Source organism: Vicugna pacos, chromosome 12 (assembly GCF_048564905.1).
Source record: "Vicugna pacos chromosome 12, VicPac4, whole genome shotgun sequence".
NCBI lineage: Eukaryota > Metazoa > Chordata > Mammalia > Artiodactyla > Camelidae > Vicugna > Vicugna pacos.
Window position 1 is genome coordinate 48,492,482 of NC_132998.1, and position 25,240 is coordinate 48,517,721.

The window sequence follows — 25,240 nt, forward strand, 5'->3', positions numbered from 1 at the left end:
GTCACTGAGCTGCTGAATCAAACAACCACCACTTCCCCACCCTCAAACATGATGTTAGATAATACATCTCCTTACAGTTTAAGTCAGCTTGAGTTGGACTTTTTTTGCTACTTGAGTAAGAAAGTGTCCTAAATAACAGAGGAGGGAAACAGGTTTAGGTGTCAAAAAAATTTGCGTCCCGTTTTATAAGAGAGCTGGGTATGTGAGGCCAGACCTCTCAGTAAGAGGGTCTGGAGTGTATAAGCAAGACCAGACCTACCCATGGTCAACCCTGGCAGACTACATGTGATGAGTAAATACACTGTAGTAAGTGCAGTGAACTAGACCTTCACAGTTTATTACCAGCAAAGATGGCAGACCTAAGATCACTGGGCATTTTGACGAATGACCCTGGCTTTTCTGACAGTATAGGCAAGATGACTACTCATCTCAAAGTCATGAAGCAAATACTTATTTATGTCCTCTAGTTGTTCCATGGCTACCTGGTTGCTTCTCCCCAACTAAATTATAATCTGCTAAAATTATTCATTCCACATCCACCATAGAACCAAACAAAATTCAAGGCACTCAGCAGGTATTAAACAAGTGTTCACTGAATCAAAATTGTTCAAAACATCTGTTGCATTTTCACAGTCGTTAGGTAAAGAATAATTCTGTGGACTATATCATGTGTCTTAACCTACAGGTTGCAAACTGGAGACCCAGAGGAATGTAACTGTGTGGTTTAATGTTTCAGAAATTTTGAATTATGTAGACATCAGTATTTAAAATTTCAGCAATTTCACAATGAAATCTGGATGTCTGGCTTCCAGTGATGATGTGGTCCCATTTTCCTGCCTATCAACGAGCTAGAGCTGAGAAAAGGGCACTGCCCTCCATCACGCAGTCTCCAAAGCCAGCTTCACTCACATTTGAGTGAGTGCCCCTTACTTAATCTCTCTGGGAGCAGGGCTTACTTCATCACAACCAATGGATTGAACCAAGTGATCCTGTTCTAACATTGCATAAGTCTAAAAGCCTGTCTTTTATAATAATGCAGTAAATTAGTGAAATTTCAGATTGTTCTTCCCTTCTTGTCCATCCCTCCTGAGTATTTAGCCACAATACTGCCTGTCCTTAGTTTTAGCCTACAGGTATACTACCCAGTGAAAACAGAATAGTCAGAGTTGGTCTATTCAGCCTCCACATGGATTGGATAAACCTTCAGTTTTCCTTGTTTTCTACAAGAGAGTGCCTTCCATTAGGATGCTGAAAACCTACTAACCAGGTAAGAGCCAAATAAAGCTGCCATCTATGGAAATGACTCAACCAGCAAGAAGAGGAGTCGTGACTGGTCCCTTCCTCTTAATACCGAAGGAAAGGGGAAGAGCTTTAAAAAATGTTTTTCACCTGTGTGATGATCCATTCAAAACAAAAATTTAACTATTTATATGTCAAGATAAATGTAATAATAATTTATTACTGGATTAATAGTGGAGACCTCAGCTGGACACTATGAACTTTTATTTATGACTGCCTATTTTTTGATGGAGTATTACCTATTTTCAATCCTATTGAGATATTCTAAGAACACATTTTTCAGCTCTTGTGCCCTCCTGCTGTTCTATTCACTCTGTGGCACTAACAGTCCTCCCTCATTTAATCCATTTGAAAGACACATAAAGAGGTCAGACATCAGGATTTCAGCTTATTTTCCCTTCTCAACTAAGGTTTCCTAAAATAAAATGAAGCCACGGTCAATAGCTCTATTAAGCAACAATTGTAAATTTTGGTACACGGGTACATAGGGCTACCCTCTTCTTAACTCTAGAAACTGTGTATCTAAACTCCTCTTCTGCAAGGCACTATATATAACGGCTTTGTATTGACACCTAGTAGATGATACTAACATAAAAAAGCAAGATTTGGTGTTTCTCATGCAGAGAAAATAGGAAGCTAACACCCCTGAGAGCAATGAATTGGACAAATATGGACCTTTATGTCATTTATGTCAACCAAGGCAAGAAGTGTAGGAAGGCAGAAATGTAAATCAGTTGCTCCAACGGTCACGGAAACACTGTGACTGTTAAGTTTAGCCTGTAATAAGAATGAAAAATGAGATCACCACTCCATTTGTCTTCAAAAAATTCTTTTTCTCTCTTGAATCTATAATATCCTGATGCTTTTACTGCACAAATATAATGCACTCCTTTTTACCCTGACTCAACAATGTGCTTAAACAGTATGCAATTAGAGACAGACAAGCAGCAATAAGTAGTAATAGAGAAAATGATCTTTTATTCATGCAAAATGTTATAGAAAAGATGACCAAGTTTCAAGATCATGTTGACTTGAAAATTTTTTTCAGCTATGAAAGAATGTATTTTAAACAGTAAAGTACATGTGAAAGTTTTCAAATGTAATTATACCAAGGAGTAATTGTACCAAACAGGTCTCAACTTCCATATTTAAGGAGAGAGACCTTTCACCAAGACATTTAGGAAAGATGTTTGAGCTTCTGCACTGTCTAAGCACTGCAGTTAGTGTATGATGTGATTCATGAGCATAACATTATCCAGCAGGCTTCACTACTCTGTATTCCACTTATGCCCTCCCTCGAAGAGACACAGAATGTCCAATAAAGCTTGAATCAATAGCATAAGACAAATTAGCACGGGTGAAATGCCTACTTGTCATGGCTTCAGATACAGATGTAATGCTTCAGGATGCCTCCTTTATCTACATTTTGATAAATTCTTTTCACAATCATATCTTCTATCATTTCTGGCCAGTTCCACACTGTTTTTAAACTTTAAGAATAGAATTTGAATTCCTTTATTCCAAATGGATTATTTTAACCTTTTTTACACTTAATGGAAGAATATAAGTATCTACTCTGAGTACAAATAAAGTATATATTGCTGATGTAATCTAGAATATAGGAATGGAGTCCATTATTATAATGTTATTCTGGAATAAATTACTATATGGCATGTATAGACATACGTGTTCAAATTAAAAATTTGTCCTATGAATTCTCTGATTTAGAAATATGATAGCACTCAAATGTGAAATCTAAAAGAAGGAAAAAGGATAAAGAGGACACTAATGAACTCATCTACAAAACAGAAACAGACTCGTAGGCATAGTAAAAACTCTTATGGTTACCGGGGAAAGAGATAAATTTGGGAGTTTGAGATTTGCAAATGTTAACCACTATATATAAAAATAGATTAAAAAAACAAATTTCTCCTGTGCAGCATAGGGAACTATATTCAATATCTTGTGATAGCCTTTAATGAAAAAGAATATGAAAATGAATATATGTATGTATCTGCATGACTGGGACATTATGCTATGCACCAGAAATTGACACATTGTAACTGGCTATACTCCAATAAAAAAATAAAATAAGAAATTTCTAAATGTGAAATTGGGTGACTTAACAATATGAAATGTAAACTAGAGGTAAGAATTTAAAAATTCTTAGGGAGGGGGTTCAAAAGTAGGGTTATGCAATAAGAGAGAGAACAAACCCGTAAGTGTTTAGTCCTTTGGTTGGATTAATAAATATGTAAGTCAAATACTTGACAACTTTCATCCTTATTTAAAAACTAAATACGGTGAAACATTTAAACTTCTCAGAGAATTCCCTGGGTTAGCTACTTAATACTTTTATCTCTTCACATATTCATTCATTCATTCAACATTTATTGAACCCTTACTACAGGCTAGGACCTTATAGAAATTTAAAAATTACTAACAGAATGATATTTTCCAATCATAAAGTACACACATACATACACATACACTGTAATTATATTCCTGTGTCTATTTATAAAAAATATAAAACATGCATTGATCTAATTAGCCAGCTGGGGAAGTAGGCAGGATAATAGTGTGTGGCTTAGCACGTTCCCTACCTAGGAAAGAAAGCTTTGGAGCTGCCACTTCCCTGGGGGAGACGCTGTCACAAACGCCTTTCTGGGAGGGATTAAGAAAACCAGAGCAGCTGAGACCCATTTTCAAATATAAAACTGGCATGAAAGGCTTTACATGAATGACTAAAACTTGAGTTCAGACAAGCTGGAAGAGCCTAAGAAGAGGGTGCATTATTCTTGGTGTTAAACCAAAGAAAATTGATTAGATCACAAATAGGTGGGTTTAACTTCTGGTTCTGTAAGCCAAGGAAAATGAAAAACAAAGATCTGCACCCTTATTTATCAGTCTACTTGTACATCATCGTCAAAAGAAGATAAGAATGGAAGGTTATATGAAATGCCAAAGGCTGAAATAAAATAAATCAATACTGTGATTTGGGTTAAAATTTTTCACTTGCCAAAATTTTAGATAACTTTTGGTGTATCTCATTTTTGAAGTTTAAAAGATGAGTAACTTTTTGCTCAGACTACAGGTAGTATCTGCCACTTTCTATTCCTTTGTCATCGCCCACTGAGAGCAGCCCTTCACTGGTTAAGCAGTACTTTTTATTGAGCATCTTCATAAACAAGAAGAGTTTAGTCAACTTACAACAGGTTCTTATGTTATATTCTTAGATATCAAAGTTTTGTGGTCCTTTGTCTAAATTTAAGTTACAGTCAAATGAGGTTGTAAAAGGTCCTAGGAGTGGGGTCAAATTAAGGTGAAAATGATGAGACAGTCCTATTGTATTTTCCATCTCTCTACAAAGATAATCAAATGATGACAGTGATGATTATTAAGCTTCTAGACACGGCACCTATGAAACAGCACTTTGATATTTCTAAAGTGTCCATTTCTAAAACAAATATAGAAATGCAGCAATAATCACAAGCACTTTCCACCGTCACATTGCAGAAATGTATTGAATTAGTAAAAATAAGGAAAAACAGTACACTTCTTAACAGTTCACAGCCAGCAATGCTTGTTCATTAACCCTTTGCTGATTTTTGTCAAATACAGCCTTTTACTGAGCCTAGTACCGATTTCACATGGTATGAACACCAGAGAACTACAGGTATCCTTTAAATGTCACAACTTAAGGTTCCAAATAAAAAGCCAGTTCTGAATTACACTCATTTCATTTACTGAGAGAAATTATCAATCCAATGTGTTTTTTTGATGGTAGTAACATGTAATTCTCATAGCCTCTAAATTTTTCTTCTGCTAAGAAACCAAAGAAACATTCCCACTCCTTAAGGAAGTGGAATTATTGCTGTTGGAGGCCATAGAAAACCTATTCTCTCCTCCTTTTCCCTGTGGGTTCTGAGCAACTTGAAAAACAGATAAAGGAGCCTAGATGGGGATCAAAATAAACCACTGAATGGATGTAGCACTCTCTGGGACTGGCTACATTAGAGTCGTAATAAAGCTCCCTAGTATTCACCCAACTCTTTCCCCAGATTTAGACTTTGGGCTCTGTCTTGGGGGAAGGCTGAAGCGCCAGAGCTCTTCTAGCCAAACACCTCTGTGGAGCATCACAGACTGTAATCCCCGCTGTGGTAATGCCAGGGACAGGTGTGCCTGGTGACTTCACCCACTGATTACCACGAGCCAAGGAGTGATTCCTGACCCCGTCTCACTAATCAGTATGTCATACAGAAAGAAATCTGGGAGTAACAAAGAGAAAAATCAAGATATTTTTCCTTTCAATACTGCCCTCCTTTCAGAGTTTAGGGTGCAGGTCTCTCAAGAAAATCAAAGAAAACTTGACTAAGTATTTCCCTTGAAGCTAACTTTGTGGAATTTGATTACAATGCTTTCATATTACTCATGTTCTTTAAAAAAAAAATAAAGAATCCTCTTATTTTGTCACAATACCTTCCAAAATTAATAGATTACACAAGATCGTTTGGCCATTTTCCCTCTCTCCCCACCAGTGAAAGTCACTAACTATTATGAAAACATCAGCCATCTGCTCTACTGACTTGATAGAAAGTCATCACAGGATGTGCAAATTTTACCAAGTGCATCACTTAGGATGTGCACTTGAATATTTGTCTGGTGAGAACCTTTGTCTGCTCAGCGGCAGCTGAGATGATTCTGAGTGATACCGGCCCACACGGTAACACTGGAGGAAGCTCCAACAAGGTTCCTTCCTGCACGGAGTCACCCGCCACATGGCAGGCAGTGTTCAAAGCACTGGGGCAACAGGCAAGGCCCTGCTCTCAGAGACTTCCATTCTGGAAGGTGGTTATAGACAATAAGCGAAAGGAACACATAAGTGGGATACGTTGGTGTAGTGGTGAGTATAACGGAAAATACTACATGCACTCGATGTGTTAGCAGAGATCGCCAACCAGAGACAGGAGAAGGGGAGGACTGTGCAGTAGGTGGTCAAGAAAGGCTCTCTAAGGAGAAACCATTTGAGCTGAGAGCTAAATGGAAAGGAACCAGCCAGACCAGAAAGGGAGCATGTTAAAGGTCGCAAGATGCCAAGGTCCAGAAATGAGAAGCTATGGTTTCAGTTTTAAAGACCCAGCCTATTGCATTCCAAGAAATTTGCTCTATAAGATGTTACCATACAGTCAAACAGCTTACTCCTTTGTAAATAACACATGGTAAACCAGTGGGAAATGGCAAAAGACTAATGATGAATCCTGCAGTGTTTATCCACAGTGAGGGGTGAGTGAGTAAACAAATACCCAGTGCCTACTAAACGCTGGGCACTGACCATGATTGTTTTATATTTTGCTTACTTTGAACAAATACATCCATTGTTAGTTCAGCAAATCTGTATCGAGTCCCTCTATGTGCCAGGCACTGGACCTGGCATTTGATTTCATTATGAACCTGACACAGGACTCCCTGCAGGGCACTTATGCTCGATTGAGGGAAGGTGACAATTGAAAAAGAAATTGTGACACAGCTTGATCAGTGCCATCACATGAGTCCAACGGGCACTACAGGTGCACATGGAGATGCTCTCAGGCTACCTGGGGAAGAGGGTTAGGAAGGTCTTCCCAGACGAAGTGCCACTTAAGATTTTACAGACGTGCCAGAAATAGCTAGACCACGTGCCTAGAGAAAAAAGAGGTTAAGGAATTACACGTTCTTCTCCAGGGATGGAGCCATAGAAAGTGAAAAAAAAAAACTGTTAGGAGATAAGACTCCAGGATCAGCAGTGGTGGATCAAACAGACCCCTATATGCTGAGCTAAGGCTTTATGTAGAGGCAACAGGGAACCATAAAAGAGCTTTAAGCAAGGGAATGACATGACAGACTTGTGAGTTTAAAAAAAAAATCTCTCTAGCTTCAGAGTGGAGGTTCCAAGGTGGGGAGGAAGAAAAGCAGGTTGAACACAAAGTGAACATAACTCATTCAAGTAGTTTGCTAGGAAAATTTGAAAGCCTCTGCTGAGCTGGATTTCTGCCCAAATCTCACAGTGCAGTGCTTTAAATGAGCTTAAGGTTTACCTATAAACCTCACTCACATTTTTAATACTCAGGTGGTGAATTTAATCGCATAAGGTTGTATTGTATTACTTACTTCATGCTCTTTTGAAATGTGAGTTTTTCACTGAGTCAGCGCGGCCATCCCACTTAGCTCAGGAAAACACGTCAATCCTTACGCCCCTCAAAACTGCCTTTAACACGCATGGCATCAGATTTTTCTAGGTGATGTAAAATTAAATCATGACTCTTTACAATGTATTCTAATCAGCTCCTCCATTAACTGTTTTCAGATGCTAATCAGCTCAACTTCAAATGAACAGTTACATATTCAGCTTGCTCCATGAATTCTATGAATGCATTTACCATTACGAGTTATAATTATATTACTTTCAGAGTCATTTACAGCAATTGAACAAACTAAGAAGAATTCTAAGGTTCCTGTGTGACAGTGCAATTAAATAATATGAACTGTAAGACTCTTGAATCATATTCAAAAATTTACTTCTGATGTAATTTCTGAGAAATGGTATTTTTGGAAATATAGACATCATTCAGGTTAAGACTTTATGATTTTAAGTCATGGTCCATCAAGCAAAATCATCAGATAACATATTATATTTTGCTATATGGTAAATTAAATACATCTCTAACAGAGAGTAATCTACTTTTGCAGCAGGGAGGCAAATGGAAATGTCAGCAGCAGAAAGATTCCTTGGGTAAAGCTAATCAATACCTTTACAACATCTACTATGTGCCAGGAACTGCACTAAGGACTTCATGTACTTTGACCGATGTCATGTATTTCGTTTGAATACTGGACAGAAGAACCCACCTTCTTCTGGTCAGAATCCTTCAATCTCAGGTAGTTAGGTAGTTATAAAAGAGACTACAACATTATTGCAATTACCCACCACTGTACAGCACACCACCCTCAAAACTTCAGGGGCTTACAATAACAGCCCCCATTGATTATTCTTCATGATTCTGTGGGCTGACCGGGCAGTTCTGCCTCCGTGGTGATGGCTGGGGCACCGGGTTAGCTGGAAGGGCTGTAGTGACCTAACTCACATGGCAGGAAGATGGTGTTGGCTGCTTGCTGGGAGCTCAGATGGGAGTGTTGGCCAGAGGCGTTGATTCTTCTCCATGGAGACCTCTCTACAGGGTTGCCTGGACTTCCTCACAGTAAAGCAATTGGGTTTCAAGAAGAGGAATTCAAAGAGCAAACATTTCAGGAATATAAGCCCACCATGGAAACGTTCTTGAGGTAGATAGCATAAAGACCCCCAGAAAGATACCCATGCTCTAACCTTAAACCTGTGCATATGTTATCAAAAGGGACTGTGCAGGCGTGATTAAATTAGTGAAGTGGGAAGATTAGCTTGGATTATTCAAAAGGCCCTAATGTAATGACAAGAGTTCTTACAAGAAGGACACCAGAGTAAGAGAAATTTGAAAATGTTATACTGATGGCTTCAAAAATGAAGGAAGGGGCCGCGGGCCAAGGAATGCAGGTGGCCTCTAACACTGGACAAGGCAAGGAGATAAGACTCTCCCCTAGAGCCTCTGGAAGGAATGTGGTCCTGTTAACATCTTGATTTTTAGCCCAGTGAGACTTCTGACCTAAAGAATTAAAAGATAGTAAGTTCATTTTGTTTTAAGTCAACAAATTTGTGTAATTTGTTAAAATGGCAATAGGAAACAAATACATTTGTCAAGCCTCTGTTTTTATTCCATTTGTTAATATCCCATGGCTAAAGGCCAGGGTCATTGGACTAAATTCATGAAGGCATGATTCATTGTGACAGTTCACCACCAAAGTAACAATCCAATACCCATACCATTTCCTTCAAAATATTTTCTGTGATTTAGTTTTCTGTTGCCACTGTAACAAATTACCACCAACTCAGTGACTTACAATAACACAAATTTATTATCTCAGTCACTGTGTGGCGTAAGTCTCACATGGGTTTTACTAAACTAAAACCAGTGTTGGCAGGGCTGGACTCCTTACTCAGAGAAGAATCCAGTTTCCAAGCTAATTCATGTTGTTGGCTGAGTTCAATTCCTCGGGGTTGTAAGACTAAGATCCCTGTTTCTCTACAGGTTGTCGACCAAGAATGGTCCTGAAAGCTTCTCTTCAGTCCTCACATGTGATCCCTTAGATCTCAGAATGACCAATAGTGCATCGAATCCTTCTCACACTTGGGATTCTCTGACTTGTCTTTCCACCGCATCTTCCTCTAGCTGGAGAAAGTTCTGTTTTTAAGATATCTTGTGATTCAACTGGACCCACCCACCAGAATCTCCTTATCTTAATTCCTATAACCTGAATTACCTCTGCAAAGCTCCTTGTGCCATATAACAAAATATATGATCAAACTCCAGAGATTAGGGCATGGACATCTTCAGGGAAATTATTCTGCTTACCACAGTTTTCCACAACCAGAATCTTTATGCTGAAGAGAGGTCAGAAGTGCAGCATTGATCTACTCTGTACCCCTGTCTAGGAATGAGCCCTCAAAGGCACAATTAGCACAGATAAACTCATCATCATCCGCTGTTCACTGGCTCCAACAGCATCTCCAGGAGACAATTTATGTGAGATGTTACTCCTCCAAAATTAGTCACAGTTGGGTATTTCATAACCAGCTCTGCTCCATCGTTAAAGGGCAAGGCTTCTCAAAAGAGCAACAATACTATTTTTTGAAATAACCAAATAAACTCTCTTCCCTTAACACTGGAGAATAATAACTCAAAAATCAAGCGATTCAAAATGATCTCATGACATCATATGGCAAACTGTGTACCTACAGTGGTGGTTGCATCTTCACACCCCTCTGAATCCTCCAAAGATATTGGACATTTTGTTCAATATTCTGAATCTGCTAGTGGCTTCTTCATTGATAAGAGCAATGCAATTTGAGCATTTGGGGTGAATGTGATTATCCTATGTTATTAACATGAGAAAAGTCTCTTACTTACAGATACACAGAAAGTAAGAGGGATATGTAGGTAGAGGTTCCGCTATATTTTTAAAAATCCAAATGCCTTACTGATTCATCTCAAATAATTAATTTTTAAAATACTGTACTGGATAGTTAAGGACAATCATGATAAAACAAAGCCGCAAGAATTAAGCTAAGAAATGCTGAGACAGCCCAAGTTAGTGAAGACAATTTTATCCTAACATTTTTATTAATTGTTATTCAGCTAGAAAAGAAATCTATGACTGAGCTGCTGGGAGGAAAGGACACTTTATACTTATTTATTATCCATGATGCAAATTTAAACTCTGTTCCTCCAGGGAAAATTTCACAGTGCTGCCCCTGCCATCAACAATGGCTTGGGGAATATTAGAACCACTTGCAAAGAAGTACGTTTAGAAGCTTTTAGTCCAGCTTTATACAGTGAGGTGGAAGGGAGCCTCCTTCTGGTCAATTAAAGAGAAGAGAATTTTGTTTTTCACTGAAAGTTCTTTACCTGTTTTACAGCTGGAAATGCAACCAACTTCTCTTGTTAAAAAAGATTTTGCAGTATTAATAGAAGAAAAGCAAAGAAAAGGATCACTCTGTACTACCTTAGCAGAAATGTAAAGGAAGTTCTGCACTATTTCAATTACTAGATAATCATTTTACAAAGCAGTCAAATTCCAAAGATAACTCAGCCTACACAGTAAATATGTTCTCAAGTTACGGGTAGACTTAGGACAAATCCTATAGGCTAAATAACTTGAAAGTGAATTTTGTAAATGACCTTTTGTTTACTAAAATATTCATTAATTTAATGTAGCCTTGATGTAGACTTCTAATATATTTTTTAAAACTATGGAACACTTCACAAATTTACATGTCATCTTTGCACCAGGACCATGCTAATCTTCAACGTATCATTTTAACTTTAGTATATGGGCTGCCGAAGCGAGCACTAGGCTTCTAATATTTATTATAATAAATGTACTATAGAAACATAAATCCTGATTCATATATTTTAATTTACAAATATATCAGTTTGATTCATGGAGTCATTTTTCTGTCCAATCACATTAAATTACATTAATAGACTCACAGACATAGAAAACAAACTTGTGGTTATGCGGGAAGGGGGAAAGGGGTTGGAAAGGATAAATTAGGAGTTCAAGATTTGTAAATATTAACTACTATATATAAAATAAACAAATTTCTTCTGTATAGCACAGGGAACTACATTTATTATCTTGTAGTAACCTATAATGAAAAAGAACATGAAAAGGAATATATGTATGTGTATGTATGACTGAAACATTATGCTGTATACCAGAAATTGACACAACATTGTAAACTGACTATACCTCAATAAAAAATAAAATAAAATAAAATAAAATAAAATAAAATAAATTACATCCATAGCCAAATCCCTGAAATAAATTATGAGCTCATTCAGGAAACATTCTGCCAAGAGAGTATTTGGCATACATTAGGCAGTCAGTAAATACTGAAAATAATAAACATGTATTCTGTCAAGGTGTACACAGTCTAGAATTCCAACCATGTGTAAATCTCCAGTTGAAATGTTCACAACAGTCCACTCAGTCCCTTATCCAACACACCTGAGACTTGCTTCCTCTTCCATTAACTGAAATGCATTCTGGAGATAGACATTAATTACCATTAATCTAGCTTACTATGAAAGTAAAGCAGGGCTATCCCCTGTGTACTCTGAGACCGTATAATGATTTTAGAGCCACTGAATTCCTTTTTCCCTCCGTTTGTGCTGATATTGAACTGCATGTCATTATGTAGAAATAATCACTTGTCAAGAATTATCAGGGCGGATGAGGTTCCAATGAGTCCTTTGACATAACCTAGGAAGGCTTCCTGAATTTCTCATTCACAGATATTGAATGTTGGGTCAGGGCTGGAGGGGAGGTCCCTGGGCCTGACACTATGCTAGGCAATAGGTATACAGACATGAAAAGAGACGTGGTTCCTGACCTCAAGAAGTTGATAATCTAGACAGAAGTTTAAACTCATCAGTGCAACAAAGTAGAAAACTAAGTGCTGATACAGAAAGAATGAAATCACAAATGAGGAAGTCGTCAGTTCAGTTAGGTCTAGGGGGAGAAAAACTGGAAAAAAGCTCTCCCTCCATAGCTGAGCACATCAGTTCCCTGCTGCCACAGGCATCTGAATGTCCCCATCTTCCTATGAGAGCTGTAGGAGATGCCAAGGAAAATTAAATGCAGGGAAAGAAGGCCTGAGACATCTTGAGAAGGACTCATAATCAAAGCAGGGTTTGCAACAGGCTACCCCTTATCCAATAGGCATAAACTTTCAGAAGCCAATAGCAAATACCAGAATGTAAGTTCCTACTGGGACCCGCACGTGGGCACCCCATACTCATAGTGATAAGCTGCCTTACACTGTCGATATTTGTTTATTTGGTTTTCATTCCCCAGCATTAGGAATAATCAAGAGCTTGAGACTCTGACTCACCAGGGCCAAAGCCCCGCCACTTTCCTCAGCCAGTTCTCTAAAAAGAGTTGCATGTTCTATATAAAAACAATTCCTGGAGGTATGTTTCAAAGTCTCAAATTATCTGAGTTCAAGGGGCCAATGAGCTCCCTCTCTCATTCCTGCCTCCCTGGAGGCTACTCCCAGTCAGCTATGATCACTGTCATGGTGACATGTCATCCCCAGCAAAGATTATGTCTCATACTTCTTTCTTGGTGTCCTCCATAGCCCCAGCCACAGGGCCTCGCAAGTAGCTCATTACACAACTGATAAATGATGCTGATAATAACAAACACAGAACCTTGCCAAAGATGAGATTTTGCCATGTGTTAGAAGTTCTGTGACTAGTGTGGTTGGTGGACAGGATAGTCTATTAAATACATTCTATGCATTTTATATTTCCATTCTCTCTTCCCTACGGTACGGTAAATAAGAGAGGTAGGCTGACATATGTGTTCTTTACCTGTGCTGCTCATACAGAAATAGGGAGGCTCCTGTTGGTGCCAAATAAGGCATTTTATCCGCCTAACATAAGTCACCATATGGAGCAGGTTCTACCTGAGGCCTGCCTGGGTGAAGTCCAAGTCATCCTGAGACCTTATGTCCAATTTATCTAGGGCTCTGATTTACCAAAGAAGGTCCCAAGGTGCTGCCACAGATGCCAGGCACAAGAGCCCTAACCTGTGTCCAAGAAGCAGAGGGATGTCTTCGCTCTCACTGGGCAACCACACTTCTGTTCCTTGCACCCCCTTCTGGGCCCAGAAAGCTCGTGTTTGTTGCAAGAGCATTTATTTGGAAAATTAAGGGACAAAGGGTTTGTTTGCTTTAATAAAAGCAAAGAACGAGCTCAATAATTTATGAGAAGTTTTATTTGACTCCTGGGTCAGCGGTTTAATTTTGCATATGTTCTCATAAATGTAACCGCAGTGTTTTGAGTGAGGATCATCTTGTAAACTAAATGTGCTGGCAGAGGAAAATCAGTTTGTGGCACCCAAGACGTTAGGGAAATTGGCAGCCATGGAAGGCACCTGAAAGGCTTTCCTCCCCAGCCTCACAGCTAGCCACCAGAAAAGAAATACCCTTGTTCTAACACTCTCCTCTCAAATGGTGAGCTCTTCAGTCAATCGGCTACGTTCTGGGTAAATTTAATATCAAGAAGGAGAAGTAACACCAGCACTTATCCCAGAGCTACTGTGTTGAAGAAGAGTCTCACGTGACTTAGTAATCAGCCTCTCATGTCTCATGCATTCCTGAACACTGGCAAACAAATTAAATGGAGAAATTCCCTGGAGGTGAAGGTGGTGTGTACACACACATGAGCACATGCGTGAGTTCACATGTTTTGTCTTCAAGCAGCCAAGACCTACATGTTAAAACATAATTATGGGAACTTTAGAGCCTTACACGTTTGCCTCAACCTTACCAGGGATGGAAAATTCAACAGTGCAATCTCCATCTAAAGTTGTTACTATTAGATGCAAGTTGGTGTCGTCATGAAATTGACTCAAGAGAGCCTCTTTGTTTTTTATAAGCAATCCTGACCCTGGGGTTCCCTAACATGACTATCAAAGGGTTATGATAAGACTCAATGGCTGGAGAGATGCATGTGTAATTGAGAGCTACTGGATGACACTGGGCTAGGCATATTATCTCTAACCCCTTTCCCATACTGCTGAAATCTTGCAGGACACATATTCTCACCTCAGTTTTACAGATCAGGAAAGTGAGCCTCAGAGAACTTAAAAAGTGGAAAAAATGATGTGTGAACCTAAAATAAAAATTTGACTCCGTGGTCAAATTTTCCCACATAGGCATAACCACTGACTTTGTATACCTCTCGGACGACAGCCAGCCACCCAATCTGATTTTCTAAGAAACTTTGTTCTTCTGGGTGGTTAATACTCTTGAGAGACAAGTACTATACTTATGGCTTCCCAGCTGGAAGTGGACGTGATCATTTACCCACTCTGCTGAGCTAGGACCAGAGGGCATCCCTCCCTGACCTGAGATATCAAGACGTTAGGAACAAGGTTTACACATCACACCAGAAATAAAGCTTTGGATGGATGGATGGAAGGAAGGAAGGAAGGAAGGGAGAGAGAGAGAGAGAGAGAGAGGAGAGAGAAAGAAAGAAAAGAAAGAAAGGAAAGAAAGAAAGAAAGAAAGAAAGAAAGAAAGAAAGAAAGAAAGAAAGAAAGAAAGAAAGAAAGAAAGACAAAGAAAGAAAACAAAAGCTTCTCTCGGCCACTCCTAAGAAAAAGCTGATGTCCATCATTCATTCATTCATTCATTCAACAAACATTCACAGAGGGACTTTTCTGTGCCAGGCACTGTATAGAATGTTGGACTTAAAATAATGAGTGTAAGATAGCACTCGCCCTCAAAACTCTCACAGTATGAAGGAGAAAGACCAGCAAAAGAGCAATTCTTATGCAGAGCGATAAAAGCTACTGTTGGAACAAACGAGATTACTGGGCACAGAGCAAGGACAACCACTTGTCATGGAGTGTTTAGAACAACTTCCAAGCGAAAAATAGCATTCGGGCAGAGTCCTAAAGAACAAATTATAGTGAGCCTGGCTACTGAAGGGAGGCAGTTAGGAGTTTTCCAGGCAAAAAGGACAGGATGTACACAGATCTAAAAGAGAGAGCCTGCATGTCCCCAAACCTGCAAGCTCTCCGCGTTGCTAAAGGGGTAAAGGAGAGAAAATGATGACACTGCATAATTAAAAACAGAACAAAGCATGAAGGCCCTGGTGTGAAATGCTAGGATTTCATCCTAGAGGTAACAGGTTCCCTAAACAGACAGAACTGGATCCCTTAGCCATCCAAGTAGAGACTCGGGAAGCTAAGAACATTGCTCACCTGACCCATCTCGGGAGCAAAACACTGCACCTATAATGCTTGCCCCCAAGTGCTCCTCACTCAGCCATCAAGAGTGACTGTGGTGCTTCCCCCGCCTCAGGCAGCGATGTGATTCTCTCGCAGTCTCATGAATATTCATGAGAAAACTGAGCAGACAAAAGCAGGGGAGGGCTGGTGCCAAAGAGGGTGTCATTCAATCATTCATTGCTCCATTCATTTGTTCAGTCACTCATTTAATCCGGGCAATACAATCTTAAATCAGGGTCTAAATCAGGGGCTGGCAGTCTGCAGCCTGTTAAGTCAAATGTGACCCACCATCTGTTTTGTACCTAAAGTTTTACTGGGACACAGCTATGCCTGTTTAGTTATGTACTGTCTGTGCCTGCTTTCACACTACAGCAGCAGAGGTAAGTATGGACCACAAGGCTGAAAATATATGCTATCGGGCCCTTTTACAGAAAAAGTTTGCCAAACTCTTCGTGGTCGACTTAAATAGCGACTCTGCCATTTGGGCTCTGAACTTCAGTCTCCTCTTCTGTAAAGCAAAGATGGCAATAATGATGATTTAAATAATCTAGAGTTTATTTATTTATTAATTATTTAAAACAGATTTGAATAATTTTTATGTGCAAAGTACCAAACACAAAGTAAGCACTGAACAAATATTAGTTGCTAGTATTATTGTTAATTCCTTCATGAAATATTGCAGGAGCGATCGGGGGATGGGGGCAAGAACTACACTGGGCATTGTGTCCAGTCTTCATGGCTGCTGGGCTGTTTGAGATGCCTGTTACGCAGGCACATAGGTAGTAGGGTACCCAGGAGTGGACTGTGCAGGAAGAGCTAGAGCTGGGTATATATACTTGGGAATCAATCACATATGACACATTTAAAACCACAGAACTGGATGGACTCACTGGGAAAAAGTGTATGTGGAAAGTAGAAAAGGGCCAGACACTAAATCCAGTTGAGGTTTTGCGGGCATAAATTTAAAATTAGACCAGGAAGCCCTGTTGCATTTTTTTTTTCCAGCTACATTCAGCTGTGCTAATGCAGGGGTGGAAGAGGAAGAAGGCTGAATTTATCGAGGGGTGGAATTTCACTGCAGGAGCAGTGAGGCAAGGATGCTGAATGTGCGTACATAAAAACTACTTAACAACAGACTGAGAAACCTTAGCCATGTAAAGATGGATATTTACCGGTGAGATAGTAGGAAGATCAGTGGACTAGGGGTTTCTGGTGGCGTCCAAGAATTACAGCAGTGGGATCATTCTCAAGTTCCTCACCCTAGAGGAAGTGAGCTGGAGAGACAAGAAGAGGAGACCAAAGAATAGACAGAAATAGGGATGGTGAGAAATTTAGTAAACTAATGACTAAAATCCTTGATACATGGGGGAAGTGATGGAGAAGAAAGCAGATTACTGTTAATAAAAAAAGTGGGGGGGGCAAAGTGGTATAGCCTAATTCCATGTGCTTCAAAGGACCCGAGGGGACAGAGAGTGGAAGTAAGGGTACCAAAGCAGGAAAAAGGTGGGCACCAACCCTAAATGACTTTAGCCACAGACAAGCAACTAAGAGAGAAATGCTTACACAGTAGAGGTTAAGTGTAAATAATATAAAGAGAGTGCATTATTAAGGTAATACTAGCTACCATAAGACATGGATAAAACCCCAAAGCTCAGTGGCTTAACTTCATAGATATTTATTTCTTGCTCAATCAACTCGACAGAAATTTATCTCTTGGAAGATGAAAGGCTCTTCTCCATGTAGTTCTTCAAAGACTCGGATTGATGGAGGCTCTCCCATCTTCAGTATGTGGTTTCTAAGGCTTCCAGGGGTGTTGACATCAAGGGGGTAAGAGAGAGGGAGAGAGCACTGCATTATGGGCCAGGCCAGGGAGTGGCCAACATCAGTTTCTCCCACTGAGTAATCTGGCTGGGAATGGGGTCTGTATTTTGTGCCCAGAAATTAAGGGAAATAAATTTGATTACTTGCCGTGAAAGCCTGGGGAACAGTTTAACCAGTATACTTTGGTGGAACTTTATCAGGAAATAAAAAAAAATCAAAGTATAATAAAAAAAATAACATGGACTCATAAACTTATTAATCCTTATTTAGAAAATTGGGATCAATAACAGTTCTCCTGCCTTAAAATGTACGTAAAAATATCAAAATGAGAGATTCTGGATTAAAAACATCTTATAAAAAATGTCAAACTCTGAAGCACTGCATACATGTCAGCTCTTATTATTACTACTGAGAACACAACTGATATCTGCCCCATTCTTGCTCCTTTAAAATAACTACACACGCCTCTGCAAACCAGCATTATGAAAAAAAGCTGCTTCACATACCTACATTTCCTATCTGAAATTCTGGCATACATGCACTTCATTTGTCTACCTAAGTCCAGACTCTTGGCAACCTCACCTCCCAGTTGCCCATTTTGGTATCCAACTTAGCTCTCATTTTCTGCCTGTCTCATAATATTGAGATCCAAGTTCCTAGTTTCTATCTTGTTTTCGTCCTGTGACACATCTACAGGACACACATCTACTCCTGCTAACATTCATGCCTTTACAGAGAGTGACACAGGCAGGCTGCTCCATTTCTGTTCACTGCCATCATGCTTTTGAAGGACCTCTGCATACAGTTGCACAGGCTGTGTACTGCACAACCCCACAGGCCATTGTTCAGCTAGCTGACCAAGTTCTTACAATGTTCTAGCATATGGCAGCAAAGAGCTTTGCTCTACCAAGACAATATTATGTCAGACAGAAGTTATGTGTCTTAAGAAAGAAGCCGCTCTTCCTAATTCATTCTAAGGTGCCATATGGACTTTTCTTGCTCCTTCATAAGAGGTCTGTTCCTGCCCAAATGTGAATGAAGGTCACATGTCCTGTCCAGTTAAGACTAAGCACAAAACCCAAGCAGATACTGCACCTAAAAGAACCAGAACTGTGTCAGAGCCTTGTCTCTTGCAAACCATAGATGAAAAATATTTACCAATTCCTAATGACATGGAATTGTTAATTAAAAGAGTAACACAATAGTAAAACACTTGTTGAAATTTGTTATATACCTGCCTGTGTTCATTATTACATAAACCTATGTGTAAATTTCCCATTGTAAGGCTTTGGAGCGTCAAAGAAAAAAAAACCAGAAACCAAAAACCTTTGTTTCAAAGCCAAATCAGAACACTCTATTCCATCACAGTTAAAGTAAAAACAAATGAACCTAGTGTCCATGCTCTTGGACCCTAGGTAGGTGGTTCTTTGTCTTCTGGGCCACAATTTACAGTGATGAGTCATATACAGCTGATGCCCAAAGATCCTCGTGAGTTGGGAGCTGCAGATATAATCACATATAGACAATCACAGTGAACAGCAACCAGAATATCCACAACCTACGAGGGAACTGCCCCAAGGAAAATTAATCAGGAACATGATGTCTTGGCTTCTAACGATCTCAGTACATGTTAGGAAAACACATGCTTTCACACCGTATTGACCCCCCTACTTTAGGTGGCCCCTTTTATTTCTGCCTATGTAGCACTACCATCTTTGAAGACGTAGCTCAAAATCAACATTTTCTTTAAAAGACAGATACTGTATGGTCCCACTTTTCTGAGGGATCTAAAATAGTCAAATCCACAGGAACAGAAAGCAGAATAGTGGTTACCAGGGGCTGGGAGGAGGGGGAGATGGCGAGCTGTTGTCCAGAAGGTAGAGCTCCTGTTTAGCAAGACAAAAAAGCCCCAGATCTGGTGCAAAACAATGTGAATACACTTAACGCTACTGGCTGTACACCTAAAAATAATGAAGATGATAAATTTTGGGTTTTTTTACAATTAAAACAAATTTTAAAAAGTTCTATATTCTTCTGAAGTGTTTTGTTTAGCCATCCTTGTCTAAAATGACCTTGCCTTCTTCCCCAAAGTTACTGTCTTTTTACTTGTTGCTTAATCCTGTGCTTCCTTGTTTCAACTACTTTTGTCTGAAACTATTGACCGAGCATTTTTAATGTAACAACCTTTTATAGAGTTGAGTCTTAATTAGACAATAATAACAAAATTATTTTAAATCAGTATCTGCATTTTACATTCTATCCCCACGATGCCCTGCCTATAATGGCCCTCAATAAGCACCTGCTGTTTTAACTCAACTGTGTCACAGCAGGAGTCACAAGATTTGGAGAGCTGAGGCTGAATCTGATTCAAACTGAAGGCTAGTGTGAGAAGCAGGTTAAGAGTAAAAGTCATCAGAGAAGGCACAATGGGCCATCAAGGACAACTAAGCTGATGTAGCACCTTTGATTTGCTTATCCTTTTATTCAAGAAAATATTATTGAGTTCCTATGTCTAAGACGTTGTACTTGTTCTGTGGGATACAAGGCTGACATAGTGCCTGCCTCCAAGAATTTATAATCTAGCCATTTCTGACTCTTTCTCTCAAGAAAAGCTGGAGGAGGTGGGCCAGCCATATTGGCCCATGCCAGCTTAGGGTCAGAGGGCTGAAAGTCAGATATAGCAGCAAGAATCAAGATGGACAGAAACATGTGCTAAAACGTGTGTAAGGAAAAGAAATAAAGAAAAAATATGAGAAGTTAAATTTGTCACAAGAAAGAAGCACAAATGCCAATATAGGAAATGAAGACAAAGGTAAGGTAAATGCAGTCATGGAGCAAGAATTTAAAAGATACATGGACCCCAGTGTTCATAGTAGCACTATTTACAACATCCACAATATGGAAGCAACCCAAATGTCCATCAACAGATGCCTGGATAGAGAAGCTGTGGTATATATATATATAGATATTTATGTATATAAATATGTATTACACACACACACACACACACACACACACACACACAATGGAATACTACTCAGCCATAAAAAAGAATAAAATAGTGCCATTTGCAGCAACACAGATCTATAGATTATCATACTTAGTAAGTCAGACAGAGAAAGACAAAAATCATATGACATCACTTATATGCGGAATCTATTCTCGGTTCTTCTTTCTCAAGATTGTTTTGGCTATTCGGGGTCTTTTCTGTTTCCATACAAAGTTAAAAAAATTTTGTTCCAGTTCTGTGAAAAATGCCATTGGTAATTTGATAGGGATTGCACTGAATCTATAGATTGCCTTTGGTAGTATGGTCATTTTAACAATATTTATTTTTCCAATCCGAGAACATGGTATATATCTTTCCATCTGTTTGTGTTGTCTTCAATTTCCTTCATCAGCATCTTATAGTCTTCAGAGTATAGGACTTTTGCTTCCTTAGGTAGGTTTATTCCTAAGTATGTTACTGTGATAGTAAATGGGACTGCTTCTTTACTTTTCCTTCCTGATATTTCACAATGCTATAATTTCATGCAAAATGCAATAAATGCTATTGTGAACATGTCATAACTATAGCATTAATAATCAATTTTTTTTAAATTACCTTATGTAGCAGTACCAAGGCTTGAACCCAGATCCAGGGAATTATCCACCAAATGCTCTACCACCTACTAGCTCCTCTTACCCTTCCTACCTGAACCCCTGACCCCCAACCTCTCAGGCTGTGCTGTGATGAGTTTGCACTGGTCCAATGAGCAGGATCTCCACTGTGTGCCACCCCCAAGGGCAGAGGCTCTGTCATTTTCACTTTTCAGTTTCCAGGTCACCATTACCCAACCTGTCCATGGCAGACATTACCACAGTCACAGCACTCTTTCTGCCTCTAGCCCATTCACCGAAATGCCCCAACCAGTGAGGACCAACTGATCAGAGCTGCAGTCAAAATGAAGACTGACTGCCTCCCTGGAGACAGGAAACATGGAGGAATTACACTGTCCATCTCAGAAAGCAGAGACTGAGTCAGATTTCACGGTACCTAATGACCACTGACTTACTACAGTTTTCTTAGCACACTTCTCCACAAGATACTGGGCATTCTGCCCCAATACCACCCAGTGCAAGAAGGAGGAAAAAGAAGAGAAAAGCGAAGGAGTCCTCAGAATTTTGCATGAATCTATAATATTCTTTGATTTTACTTAAGCATCTTGCTTTTTCCATCACTCAGTTACAATAGATAGTTTGTCATTTTTCATTTTCTAGCTTGAGCTAGACCAAAAGGGACAATCTAGCAAAGGGGAAAAAAATGATTGAGTGGTACAAGGCACTAATTCATGAAGTGTAACACTTCTCTCTGCCAAATGCTTTCCCTTGTCAAATTTTTGCCAGAATCAATCGGTTATTTTTGGAATTATAAAACATAGTACTGAATCACGCAAATTATGCTACAAATAGCATCTCAAACACTATTCAGACAAAGAAAATAATGGATGATTAAATGTCTCATTGCAGTTTTCCTGGATAGTGTTTTCTAATGAATTATATGATGTAGAAATTAAGGAAACTATTTTCCCCTCAGAGGAATGCTCCTTTATTGACTTAGGGGAAAAAAAAGTAGAATGATGGTCACACAAATAGTACAAATTCTTGGTTTTCAAAGAGTGTTTTCATTTAAATAACAAATGCACAGGGAGAATAATAGTCAATGATCTAATTTCACATTTTGAAGACTTTTCTCACTCTGACTTTCTTTCATCTTTACACAAAATCCAATGCTTCATCACATTTTATTTTCATCTCTACTGCTTTTTCTGATTATAAGAATAATAATGCACGCTACCATAAAAATTCAAGTATTTCAGAAAAGCATTACATAGAAAGCACAGAATCCTGCAATTACCCAGAATTGCTACTCCTAAAAATCAGTAACTACGGCTTCAAGTTTTCTCAATCTATTAACCCGCTTCTGACGTGCCGAGATCAGCCCAGTTGTTTCCTCCATATTACAGCTCTACCTTTCCAGTCCATGTACTGTTAAACATCCCCTGTAATTTAAAAAAATGCCCTCTGACCCTCCAGTCTCTCAGCTTTACAATTTTTCTCTTTTCCTTCACATCTAAACATCGCAAGAGTGAGTTTCACTCATTCCTCGGATCACTATGATTTCATTTCTTTCCCTTCTATTCAACCGAAGCCATGAAGTTCTAATGTCCAAACATAATGAGCACATCTGTAGTCTCAGAAACCCACTCTGCTGATCTCTCCCTCTTTAAAATACATATCCTACTGGTTTGATTACATTTCTATGTCCTGATTCTCTTCCCACTTCTCTGAGAATGCTTTCTTAATCTCCTTTATTGTTCCCTCTTCCTCTGCTCGTCCTTCTTACATTGCTGTTTTGTCCTTGGTCCATTTTCTTTCTCACTCTACATGAGTTGTCCCACCTGAGTTATCTAATTGATCTCAAGGTTTTTATAACCACTCATTACAGCTAACTCCCGAATCTTACTCATCTCCAGCCTTTAACAGTATCTTCAGGCTCCGTACTCATTCATGTACCTGTATTTCCCAAAGGCACCTTGAAATCAGTACTGGCCAGAGTGAAATCATCACTGCCTCCCCCCTTTTTCCAAGCCCAGAGATCTCCTTCTGCTGTATTCCATGGGCCAGCTATTGACGACATCACCCACTTCATCACCCAAGCAAGAAACTGAGCAGTCATTTTTCTTACTTTTGCCTTTTCTTCATTTTCTGTACAGACTTAACCATCCAAACATATCTTGAATCTGTTCCCTTTTTGTAATTTAGGCCCTAACCTTTCCTTTGTACCTTTTATGAGACTAATTTTCTAGAGTCTAATCTCAGCCTCTCAAATACATCCCCACACTCTTTCCAACATAAATTTTGTAAAGTTAAAATCTGATCCCATTATTTCCTGCACTTAGATAATCAGTGATTCCCCACAGCTTTCAGACAAAAATTCAAGCTCTTTAGCATGGCATTAAGGTCTTTCATAACAATGGTTTCTATAATTTTCTACAACCATCTCATAATTTACAATCCAACAACACTAAACTACTTATGACTCCTTGCAAGCCTTATGCTCTTTTCTTGACGTATGCTATCCCCTCTTATCTTTCTCTTCGTTCATACTCATTCGCTTGTCTAATTTTCACTCATTCATTTCTCTTTTAAGGAGAATAAAAGTTAGCTTTTACTGTTTCTAAGGTTCAAAGGACATCCACAAAGGATTTCTGTTTTTAGTAACAGTGGGTTAGACAGCTGCAGAACAACCTCCCGCTGGGGCAGGGGAGATTCAAAAAAGCTAGACAAAATATTTTTAAAAGATTTGATTGAAGACACATGAGAGGTCCCAAAGCAGTGAGGACTGAGGTAACAAACACCCGCGAGAGAAGGAAAGTATGGAGAGGTGAGCCCCATTTTCCCCTCAGAGAATTTTCTGGTGGGAGCATAAGTTAGTACACCCCGTTTAGAAAACGGTTTGGGAGTATCTACTAAAGGTGAACTACCTGTGCCCTGTAACGGGCAATTCTACTCCTCGGCATACACCCCACAGAAATGTGTTATCAAAAGCCACGTAGAAGAATGTGCATAGCAGCGTAAGTCACAATAGCCCCAAACTGGAGACAACTGGTATTTCCATCAAATGATAGATCAGATGCATAATTCATATTATGCTTATACAATGAAAAACTCTACAGAGGTGAAAATGAGTGAACTACTGCTATACACAGCAACACAGATAAATTTTCTAAACAAACAGTATGAAAAATGCCAGATAAAAAAAGGAGTCCCTAAGACTCCATTTACATAAAGTACAAAAACACAAAACAAACGCATGATGTTAAAAGTCCAGAGAGTAGTTTTCTTTGTAGAGAAAGGAGAATAAAACCATTGGACCCTGATAATATTCTAATTCTTGTCCTACATAATGTTTACCTGGAGGTATTCACTTTATGATTTGTCCAGCTGTACATTTAGAGCTTGTGCAAATTTTGGTATCTATGCTATACTTCAATAAAATTAAATTCTTTTTAAAAAGGAAAACAGGACATTTATATCTAAATAGATAATAGTATTATGTACAATTGAAAAGTGATATAAATATAAAGCTATGAAATAAACAGGTTTGGAACTGGGTATCTCAGCATACATGCTTTAAAAGCTATTACCACTAAATTACTGGAGACCTACTAACCACAGGTAAATGTCCAGTACACACATATTATTTATCATCACAGAGAACTCATGCAGAAATTTTATTTAGACAAAATCAGAAAGCTTCTCTGTCCGTAAAATATGCTTTACTTTTCAAAGAAAGCTGAAATCAAAAATGGTTCTCAGTCATTTTTTTCCAGCTGACATCTCCTGTGAGTCGCTATTCAGCTTCATTTGTTTTAGAGTCTGGTGAATGCTTTGGACAGAGGCTGCTAGAAGGCTTTTCCTGGACTCTGAAACAGGTAACTACTTTTCGCTGTATATGAGTATCTAGAAGACCTTCTAGATAGGTCTTTGTGTCCCAACAAAGAGTGGGCCTGCATAGACAGTTCTGTGTCTATCAAAGCACCAGAAAATATTTCGACAGCTTCCAGGTGTTTTTCTAGTCTTGGGGGGGTCAGGAAAAACATTTATATTGAAAGACCTCTGTCTTTAAAAATTAGGGCCAAAT

The 25,240-nt window shown here is 39.0% G+C and overlaps 1 non-coding gene across 1 annotated transcript; it reads right to left on the reverse strand.

Annotated features, from left to right (window-relative positions):
• Positions 1–11,170: 11,170 nt before the first annotated feature.
• Positions 11,171–11,277, reverse strand: LOC116282731 (U6 spliceosomal RNA). The gene has a single exon (XR_004192312.1). It is a non-coding gene; the product is annotated as a U6 spliceosomal RNA (small nuclear RNA).
• Between the last annotated feature and the right edge of the window lie 13,963 nt (positions 11,278–25,240).